Here is an 11,967-nt window from a genome sequence, read left to right as displayed (position 1 = left end):
ATACGATGGATTGCATAGCCTGCTGTGACAGAGGCAAAAGTAGAGAGGGGTCATATAATTATATAAAGCAGTGAGCTACATCAGTATAATATCTTATCTTAGGTTTGCTAACAGCCACCATAAGCTACCGGTCAAAGAAAATGATTGTTTTTTTGTTTTTTCATTCAAAAATCACATAGTCTCGCTTTAAAGAATAATAACAAAAAAAAAATCATGCAAAAAACTTTCTGTAAAATCAATATTTCACTAGTAACTATATCTGCTGAACTCTCACATTAGTTAGTATTTGACAACTGAGCAAATTCTGAACAGATATATATAGCTTTATTTTACAGACTCCAAGTCCAATAATTATTATTATATATTTTCACCATTTCAAGTTGAAGAGTTGATTTTAATTGAATTAAGAAGTAGAAAAGTACAAAGAAATCTATAGCTGACACATCTGTCTCATATAAACCATTCTTATCATGACCTGTGCACGTACAGTTAATCATATATTAGTATTATAACCAAACTAATGTTGAGTCGACTGTCAGCTGCTCTATGCAAACTTGATTCAAAGTTGAATAGGACTTTTGTGTCACTTCCTCATTTGACCACTAGGTGACAGATTAACCACATTTTTTGTCACTCTACTCCACACAGTTTGCTTTATATGGACTTAAGACGCTTAGATTTGTCATGGTGAGGAATCTATTAGTCACTTATTGTGTTACATGTAATATTTACAACATACTCACCTTCTGGTGGCCACTTATATTGAACAATAAGAGAGTATTTTCACATAGTCCTTTAAAAGTCTGCTGGTGGTAGCATGGTAAAATAGCCTGCAACTGCATCTAGTAGACACATGAAAAATATAGTAGGCTATTATAATTTTGTCAGTAGCAGTCAATGGTGGTGGTTTTCCCAGTGAGACTATTGGGGAAAAGAAAGAAAGAAAAAAACCCTGCCAAGCTTTTGTTTGTCACCTCAACTGAGTTGTTAATGTTGTGAACTCATTAAAGCTCTTTGGGTGAAATTAGCATAATGATGAATATGCATGTGGAACTGTTGTCTGGTTGACAGATATGACAGCTCAGTATCTGCGATGAGGCTGAGTGACACACGGACACACGTACAGAATAACAATTCAGCTTGCTCACTGGCACATGGCGCCCACGCAGACACACACACACAGACACACACACATACACACACACACACATATATACTGTATATAAGTGTGTGCACAAGGAGAGGATTCAGTGCTGCTAGTGAGAGAGGAGGAGGAGGAGGAGGAGGAAGAGGCCCACATCATGACAATCATCATTTTCTGCAACACAATCCCCCACCACATTACTCCAGGTCTTGCAGCTGTCTGACATTCAGCCATATGGCGCATGTGTGTGTGTGTGTGTGTGTGGGTGTATGTGAGTGTGAGTGAATGTTTAGGAGTCGGGCGGGTGATATAACTATCTGTGCGTGGGAAATGTGGGAAGAAAAGAGAAAAGATGGAGAAGCAAGCGGCTCTCGGACGAGGACAGGTACAAAACAGAGTGAGCAGAGTTCATTTATGTTAAGAAAAGAGATGCAGCTGAATTCCCTCGACCTTCACACCACACAGGCTTTGATTGGTGCGACTCTGTCAACACGGGTGACCTGGCAACACCTTGACAACAAAATGAGAGATACCTGAAGACAAATAATGCACTGAAAAATCCAAATATTGAGTGTCAGACTAACATAGTGGGCTGGCGGCTCTGTGATGTAGGCAATCACTGTTAATAATGCTAGTATGTTGCTACCACAGAGCCACAGACCTGATGTCATGTCTCAGCTTCAGTAATTATTAGTTAGCATCCAAAACACTTCCCATCTCTATCACATCAAGCAAAAATACATGATTGTTCAGAAATTTTTAAATTTTTTTTATTTAACCTTTATTTAACCAGGCGAGCAAATTAAGAACAAAATTCTTATTTTCAAGTGCAGCCTGAAGGGGAAGGGGGAGGGGTGCTAAAAGTGAAAACAAGGTTATATAAATTACACAGAAAAATTCAATATAATACAATACAATACAATACAATACAATACAATATACAATACAATACAATAGATTGTATTGTATTGTATATGATGGGAGATTTTCAGCAGTCTGCAGACCCTGCCCATCACCTCAAGATGTTTTGAGGCTATGAACAATGAAGAAAAAGTTAAAAAAAAAATATTGCTAAAGTTGGTGAAAGAATTTAAAAAATATATATGAATAAAACAAAGCAAATGTGAAATAACAAATTAGTTGGAAATATGATGGTGCTGTCGGTGACACCACTCCAGGTAAGAACAGATTGTGATACCAACCAACTATTCAAACACGCTGCAAGCTGGTATTAGAGGAGTGACAGCCCCGATCAATAATGTGTGGGAGAGCTGTCTTTGTATGGAGTTGATGGAAACATGTTGAGATAATCCCAGCAGTTTTTAAACCAGAGCCGAAAATGACTACAAGACTAATTGTCCTGACCTCAGTGTTTTGTAAAAAAAAAAAAAAAAAAAGAAAAAAAGCTGCAGCTTATTTTGCCTAAGAAAGTTGCACAATAGAACAAGATATCTAGATAACACAGTTTTAAACACTGATTTTTAACTAAATTGAAAACAATAAATAAGATTAATCTAAGCGTTTTACAAGAGTCTTACAAATGTCCAGGCTTATATACCTTATATACATACATACATACATACGTGTTGATATCCATCATGTGTAATATTCACTGTAGCGATGGACTGGACTGTCCATTGCAGTGCCAAGTTTATTACACAAGTCAATACATTCATTACTCATTAATTCATGCATTTATCCTTGTTTATCGTATTTTGGTTTTAACTTGTCATAATGCATTATTATCTTCAATTTTATTTATAATAATAATAATAATAAATTTTATTTGTAACGCGCTTTTCCAAGTGCTCAAAGACGCTTACAAAAAACACAATTTAAAATACAATGCAGAGAATTATCACAGTTAAAATACAAGAACAAGATACACAAGTTTAATTTATAGATTAAAAGCCAGTTTAAAAAGGTGGGTTTTTAAAAGTGATTTGAAGGTGTGGGGGTCTGTACATTATACTTGGCTTATAGCACCTCCAGGTTTAATGTGGCACTGTGCAGCCTTGTTGGTCTTCATAGACTTTTTGCAGCCACATAAATGAAGCATCTTCTACAAAATAGCAGCCAGTCAAAGTTGTAGAAAATGCTGATGTGATGTATAAGCAACATAAATTCTACAGCAGCTGAGAAAACAGGCAAGTATACGTGTTGGTCCTCGCTTCTGTACAGTGAGTAACTACTGTCATTTGTTGCACTCAGCTGTCTGAATGTCACTCTGAGTCCTCTACAGTCTGAACAAGCAGAAAGAAAAATAAAAGGTTTAGAGCAGTCTTACTGCAAAAATAAAAACACTTCACCCAGCCTCTCTGCTCTCACTGTGCTCCTCAAGTTTTCAAACACTGGAGCTGAATGAACTCTGCTAAAAAAGACTGTCTTTGTATAAACAGTGTTTTGGAGGCATTCAAGGGCAGGCCACCACCAGATTTGTTATATTTAACCTACACAAATCTAATATGAAGGGAAAAAGAAAAAGGTGACAGTAACATTTAAAAATGAACAATATGATACCAAAGTGAAAGCAAAATGATAAAACAACAGTAACCATAGTAGCTGAAATGAGCATTGCCTACCTACACTTCAGCAAAAGAGGTGAAAAGAAAGAAAAAATAATAAACAAAATGACTCAGTAAATGAGTGCTCTGAAAAATATCAGTGACCTGAGCTGCTAGATTTAAATATAACAGTCTCAGAAACACTAACTGTTATTTTCAGCCAACAGTTATCTTACCTTGCAGCATGTGTCATAATCAGTACTTATTTTAGCCACATTAAGATGATAATTCATTTAAAAGAATGGCAATAATGATTATAAAGCAAGTGCAATATGATAATATCATTAAATGAGACTGCTAAATTGGCCATTAAAGAATTACAATATCTAAAATCATTATATTTTCAATATCATTAACTGCTAATGTTACTCACAGGTCTAAAGTTTCATTAACACTACATTATAAACATTAGCTTTAATTTGGTGATTAACAATCTAATACTAAAGTGAAATTGAATAAGGAATATAAAGTTAGTTACATTAATTAATAACTTAACTGTTGTTGCATTCATTTAATAAATTAAACAGCTACAGAGCAGCAATTAATCACGTGACTCTATAGGGTGATAGTTGTACTCAGTCAGCACTACAACTATTCAACTTAATGACACTAAAACAGGACTAAGCAGCAAAAAACAATTGATACAGTTGTTGTTGTTTCACTGTGCATGAAGCAGCCATCTTGGATTGCGAGTTTCAGCTTTCTGAAGTTTCCCCCAAGTGTACAAAGTTGGAATAAGGACTTCAGGGGGCGTTTCTCATAACGTAGCCAACTGGGAACTCGGAAAAGACGACTTTAATAAAACTCTAATAAAAATGCACCATAAGGTGCTCATATCACTGAACCAGCTGCTCCTGGCAAGTTTTAAGGTGGAATATCTTCGTCTATGTTGTGTTACTTGACGTTAGTTTTTCTCGATTGTTTACACACATTTTCTGAAAGCATGCCTCATACTCTCAGAACTCTACACACAAATCCAAAAACACACACACAATGGGCAAAACCCCTAACTTCTCCTGCAAAATGAAACTTTACATTCAAAACAATGTTATTTATTCTCAAAATGCTATTTTAGTCTCAAATGACACACACAAACCATCATATGACTAGACATTTATGACAAGTTGAACACTGATGTGCTCAGTGTAAAACACTATGATGAATGGAAAACACTTCTACTCCATTCCTCATAATGACTTAGGTTTTTTTTTTTTACTGTAACTACAGACAGTACATAAATGTGTTGTAAAATTTTAGAATATTGTTTTGATACTCAGAACACTCAAATACACCTTACAGTTTTTCTCGATTGTTTACACACAATTTTTGGTACTTGAGACACAATGGCCTCAACATCTAACTCATGCACCAACTCCCTTGACCAAATCTGCTAAACTACAAGCACAATTCCTGCTTTACACTCAATTTGCAGTTCTATAACACACTTTTTTCAAAACACTACACACAATTCTCTGCATTTGGCACAATTTTCATAAAGAAAATCTCTTGTTTTCACGAGTAACACACTGTTATTCAAAATTCTAAAGTTAGTTTCCCTACTATTCACATTGACTCATCACATGGGTAAACACCTGTCACACAGTCTTACAATTAGCAATCAGAGCTTTAGCAAAAAAGGGCAGCATAACAGGCAGTGATGGACTGACACCAAGAGAGAGAAACCAAACAGAGAGAGAGGCCACACAACACAAACACACACACATATACAGTATATAGCAGTGATCATAATGATGATGAGAAAAGAAAATGCATTGATCACCAAAATTGCATGTTGATAGAGGGATTCAAACCTAGACTAGAACAAAGTCTTTGACTACAGAGAGTGCTGCTCTACTAGGTGAGCCACATGTTACAGTAGTCTCATCTTGTCAAAATTATGTGTTCAGTCTTTCAAAATTGTTCGGCCGTAAACCAGCTGACCCCGAGCAACTCTTTTTTTTTTCTTTTGTGGTCACATCAGCACGGCTGCATAGTCACACGACCACCTCGGTCGCTTCTTCACGCATTTCATGTGTTAAGGTGTATTTGAGTGTTCTGAGTATCAAAACAATATTCTAAAATTTTACAACACATTTATACTGTCTGTAGTTACAGTAAAAAAAAAACCTAAGTCATTATGAGGAATGGAGTAGAAGTGTTTTCCATTCATCATAGTGTTTTACACTGAGCACATCAGTGTTCAACTGGTTGTTATAAATGTCTAGTCATATGATGGTTTGTGTGTGTCATTTGAGACTAATAGCATTTTGAGAATAAATAACATTGTTTTGAATGTAAAGTTTCATTTTGCAGGAGAAGTTAGGGGTTTTGCCCATTGTGTGTGTGTTTTTGGATTTGTGTGTAGAGTTCTGAGAGTATGAGGCATGCTTTCAGAAAATGTGTGTAAACAATCGAGAAAAACTGTAACAAATGAAATGCGTGAAGACGCGACCGAGGTGGTCGTGTGACTATGCAGCCGTGCTGATCTGACCACAAAAGAAAGTTGCTCGGGGTCAGCTGGTTTACGGCCGAACAATTTTGAAAGACTGAACACATAATTTTGACAAGTTGAGACTACTGTAACATCTAGCTCACCTAGTAGAGCAGCACTCTCTGTAGTCAAAGACTTTGTTCTAGTCTAGGTTCGAATCCCTCTATCAACATGCAATTTTGGTGATCAATGCATTTTCTTTTGTCATCATCATTACTGTATGATCACTGCTATATATGTGTGTGTGTGTGTTTGTGTTGGGTGGCCTCTCTCTCTGTTTGGTTTCTCTCTCTTGGTGTCAGTCCATCACTGCCTGCTATGTTGCCCTTTTTTGCTAAAGCTCTGATTGCTAATTGTAAAACTGTGTGACAGGTGTTTACCCATGTGATGAGTCAATGTGAATAGTGGGGAAACTAACTTTAGAATTTTGAATAACAGTGTGTTACTCATGAAGACAAGAGATTTTCTTCATGAAAAGTGTGCCAAATGCAGACAATTGTGTGTAGTGTTTTGAAAAAAGTGTGTTATAGAACTGCAAATTGAGTGTAAAGCAGGAATTGTGCTTGTAGTTTAGCAAATTTGGTCAAGGGAGTTGGTGCATGAGTTAGATGTTGAGGCCATTGTGTCTCAAGTACCAAAAAATGTGTGTAAATAATCGAGAAAAACTAAGTATCAATGTACCTTATATCAATTATCCAACTTTGACCATTCAGTTTGTTTCTTATTGGCATCTGAAAGACGTCAGAGATGATTGGATCTTTCATTGTGTAAAAACAAAAAGCCAACTGGATTTTACAAGCTGTCAACATTCATTTACTTAAGGAGTATGTTATTGGAGCATCACCCCACTGGGCTCCAGCTCCAGTAGCACTACAACACCATTCATTTGATTCTATTCAGACAAACAAATTAAACATTTAAAGACACAATCTGCACAGTCTCTCACAGCCACTTTTACCTGTAAAATGACAACTCGTTCATGCTCAGGCCTTTAGACGCACCCTCTGCACACGCCCACTCCTAATCCTGAAATACCTGCTCGGCAATTTTAATTAACAGCTGTAGCACCCTGCTGAGCCAATCCCAGACAACCCCCCCCCCCAACTCTGCACTTCCTGTTGCATCCTTCCTCACCGCAGCCTTTATTCCAAATGGGGCTACAGCTTTACAGTCTCAGCAAGCCAGAAAATCAGAGGAGAAAATAGACTCTAAATCACACATTTAAATGTAGCAGTGTAGGTGGGAGGTTTCTTGTACAGCCAGATCTAACATTGAATCATTTTGTCCTCCATCTTCTCATGCCACCTGTGGTTGCTCTGTGCTTTTTAAAGCTACCTGTGTTCTTGAGAACCACCTCCACCTATCATCTTTAACAATATCTAAAGAGCAGCTCGAGTGGGAAGTGATAGTCTGCTGCAGAAACATCTCCCTCCAAAAAAACAAAACAAAACAAGAAACAGCAACAAATATCTCCCCCCTGACTGTCTAATTGTTAATTGTCCTACATGTTAGAGTGTAATTTTGCAGTTCACGTCCAGTGCACAGAGTAAGTTTGTAGAGAAAACGGGGCTTAATTAAAAGATGATGGGGAATTTGAAATGAGAAGAGCTGCATTACAGTACAAGTCTCAAAACCACAACTGAGTGCATTAGTCTGTGAATAATAAATGTTGCATGGCTGTATTTTTGTTTTGTTTTTACAGTTTAATAGATATAGCAGGTTTTGGGAATTGACCCAGAAGTTTTATTTATTTCGGTTCACACACAGGTCATTCATCATCCTAATTTGCAAATGCAGCAGACAGATTAAACCCTCAGTGAACTACTTCTGAATTTACCTCGAAAACAACTCAGTCTCGTAGCGTTCTGTTATTATCTCATAGCGTGGTGAATGTGCAGGTCACAACTTGTCCACCAGAGCGTTTTGGAGTTGTTGGATTGTGTATTTTCATGAGTTTGATGATGGAAACCAAGAAATCCCATGAGCCTCCATAGCGTAGCTCTGAGCAGCTCACGGCTCTGCTCCACCATTCTAAAAATAGCTTGCACCGACAATTAAAGGTAACGAACCTACTGCTATGACTATAGGGATTATCGCAATGGCCCAATTTGCCAAAAATGTGTCCGCCATTTCTCCTGGCTTGATGCCGTCTGCTCTCTTGGTGGTAGGAGCAAATATTCAAATGAGAACTTTGAAGGCCGAAGAACGGTTCAGTGTGAACAGCAGTTGAACATGGGTCAATCCTGACAACTGCTGTCAGGGGCGAGGATCATGTGCAGTTGAGCCCGACAGAAGGGGCCCAGTTTGAAAGATGTGTTTACAAACTGCAACGAACAAACCTACAGACTCTACCTTTAATAAAATCTACATCCACCCCCCTGTATAATTATCATGATGGAAGAAATGATTGACCAAAGCTGCCTTTTTGTACCAGTATATGGGCATTTTAACAAGGACGTCTATGAGGATTTACTTTCATCTGGAGCCGACCATATGTCTGATAATCTGACAGCATTGTGTTCACAGCTTCTTTCTCCTTCATCTGAAAAAAAAACAATGTGTCATTGCAAATTTAAAATGCTCGCTAAAATGTAAATCTGAACATCTAGGCCTATAACAATGTAAAAACTTTGTGATTTCTACCGACTAATTAAAGCTCAATGTACAGCTTCAGAGAGCTCAGTGTTTGCGTGATTCAAGAGTGTATTTGTCAGCTGGGATAACTATTTTAAACATTGCCAAAGAAAGACACACAGTGCTTGTCAGAGGCATGGTGAAATGTGTTTTTGTTGGTGAATCACTGCATCAGCAACTTGTCTCTCAGATCAAGCTCTAATCCTGCCTTCCTCCTTTCAATCGCGTTACAAACACGGAGCATGTGAGTGTTCTTGCATTTGGATGCAGTTATGTATGGAGGGGATTTCTGCTTGAAAATTAATCACACTTCCTTTTCTAGTTGTGCTTTCATCACTGAAGTTGGAGCCGGGCCCATACAAGCAGCAGGGGAGAGGGGTCTGAACATATACTGAATGCAGGCATGTGAATACTCATATATACACAGACATACAACAGATTGGTGGAGCTTCGGAGCGTCTGAATTGGATACCTTTCCCTTTTTAATATCTTTTCTTTTCTTTTTTTCAACCTCAGCCCCCAAATCCTGTCAGAGCGTGTCCGTATCCCGGCCAACCGCTGGTTTGCCTCTTCCCGCGTCCCCAACACATGAAGTCGGAAATCAAAAACACAACAACTGCAGTGTCTCTTCAGGACAACCAGTGTTATTTCTGTGTGTGTTTGTGTGTTTTGTGTGCACGTGTGGCGGGGGCGGCTGGTGTGATTGAGCGGTGGTGGAGAGAAGGGAGGAGCTTGTGTGTGCATATATACCATATATGTATTATATATTTATAATTTATATATAGGAAATGTGTACGTGCCCCTATGTGCATGCTTGGTTGGGGTCCAACTCCAAGGGTGCTGTGATGTCATCCTCCCACCTCTCCACTGTGTATTCACGCCAGTGTGAGTCACAGCACTCCAGCTCTCTTTGTGGGGAGGTGTGTGTGTGTGTGTGTGTGTGTGTGTGTGTGTGTGTGTGTGTGTGTGTGTGTGTGTGTGTGCCGTGCCAAAAGGGAGGTATTTTGAACTTGAATTCTGTCTGTGCCTCTGCCTTTTCAAACACATCTTGAAAGAGTTCTCTGTAAGTTCCTGTACTCTACAAAGGGATGCTGGGATTGCGCGGATCATAACGCAGCACGGCTTTTGACAGGCAGCTCGGATGTTAATCCTCTGAGAAACCACCTGCCTCATTACCCAATGCAGAGACTAAGACCAATATATATATATATATATATACACTTTATATTCTTCTCCTGCAATGTATATTCTTCCACATATGTCCCAGATTTGTAATGAGTTTGCATAGACCGTGCACAATGAGACCAAAAGTCCCAATGGGACAGACATGAATGACAGGACTGACAGAACCTTTTGACAAGCTTTTACCTCCACAAAGTTGTTTTAGCTGTACTGGGGAGAAAAAAACATTTAGTGAACAAGAAAACAAATAGTAAAACACACTCTGTGCATGTATAGCTGATTTTCCATCACTCACAGCCAGACTGAATGTGAATGTGAATGTGAATGTGGGGGGGCAGACAGAGGATGAAAATATAAGAGAGGGAAGCACACCTCTATTTTTTTCTTATATTTCCTAGCTTTCATTCAATAAACCCAATATGCTTCTGGTTTACGGTCGAAGCAACACCCATGAAATATACACAAGGTAAATAATTCATGCTTTACGCCTCCTCATTCTTGCGTTTGCTCTGTTTGTTTCAGCAACCGGCGTTCAACTTGGCGGGACAGGAATTTAAGGCGTGTTCAAATAAAGCTGATTGTACTGTATATGGCAATGTGATGAAGTGGTTTATTTGTGTAGCTTAAATGGTTTTGAACCAAGTATGCCAGAGCGCTGTATGCCCCAGGCTACAGACTCCAACTCATGCACGAGTATAAGACTGGATGAGACTTGAGGGTTTAAGCCACCTCCATGCAGTCATCCATCCATTAACAGTGGGTGTCCTGTTCATGGTTATGTCATCATGATTAACATGATCAATTTTAATAAGTAAGAACAACTTAAGATGAATTAATGCTGATGATTTTAAGATCCTTTATTAATTTTTTCCTCTTGCAGAACCATCAGTTTAGTGTTTTTACTGGATTATCTGTCCGACATCTGCTGGATTGATTTCCATGAAATTTGACACAGGCCTGTATGTGTCCCCCTCTGGATGAATTAAGCTAGTGTCTCCAGCGGGTCAGAACTGTAATTTGTATAATGAAATACCTGCAAGATTAATCACATTCCCATCAGCCTCAGCGGTGATTTGTGCATGCTGCTGATTAGAAAGTGTCTGCACGCTGACACTCCAAACTGAGAGGGTGGCATTAGCTTTCAGCTCAGAGCACAGTGAGAACAAGCCTCCTGCAGACTCTTGGTTGTGTTTCACTGTTATCTCTGTTAACTCTGCTTTCCTTTGCATGTGCAATCGATGCATTGGATGATAGTACTTGCGTATGTTTAAAAAAAAAAAAAAAAGCATCCAATTTGTTCAAACTGTCCAACAGTTTTTGACCAAAATGCAAGGCCGGGGGAAAGAAGAGAGATAAAAATCTGCCCATCTCTCGGTATCAGCTTCGTCTCCTGATACAGTAATTGGACAGAACATTATCAGCTGCTATTCTTCTCTTGTCTTTTCCAAAACTTCTGCCACTCACTCACTCACTCACTCACTCAGCCGAGCAGATCGCCCCTGCCAGTTTATCCTCACACTCACAATGCGCAACAACAAAACACTAATTGCACGCATACTCCAATCAAGACACGGCGCTCTCCACTTATGAAAAACAAGCGCATCAAATTCTGTCTATTTTCAGAGCACACTGTCTGCATTACGCCCCTTAGTAAAGTGAACAAAAGAGCCAGTGTATGTGAAAACAACTTGTCGCCTTTCTTCATGTCAATCTCTATTAGTGTAGGAGCGCCGCTTGAGTGGAAGTTTGTGAATGGGGCCCATTCTTTTCATTCCTCCGCTTCCAGGGGCAACACAGCCAGGAATTCCACCGCTTTCCCTCCGCTGGGTTACCACGGTCACGTATCTGATAGGTGGTCGCCTCAAGTCTCACTTCAGTTCATGACATCTTAATATATAATCGAGTCGTCTGCTGCAGATCCACGGCGTTTGATGCTGCGATGTAAGGGCCTT

This window comes from Trachurus japonicus, chromosome 24 (genome assembly GCF_045865225.1).
Source record: "Trachurus japonicus isolate A0001 chromosome 24, Traja_1.0".
Classification (NCBI taxonomy): Eukaryota; Metazoa; Chordata; class Actinopteri; order Carangiformes; family Carangidae; genus Trachurus; species Trachurus japonicus.
Note: the sequence above shows the minus strand (reverse complement) of the source record.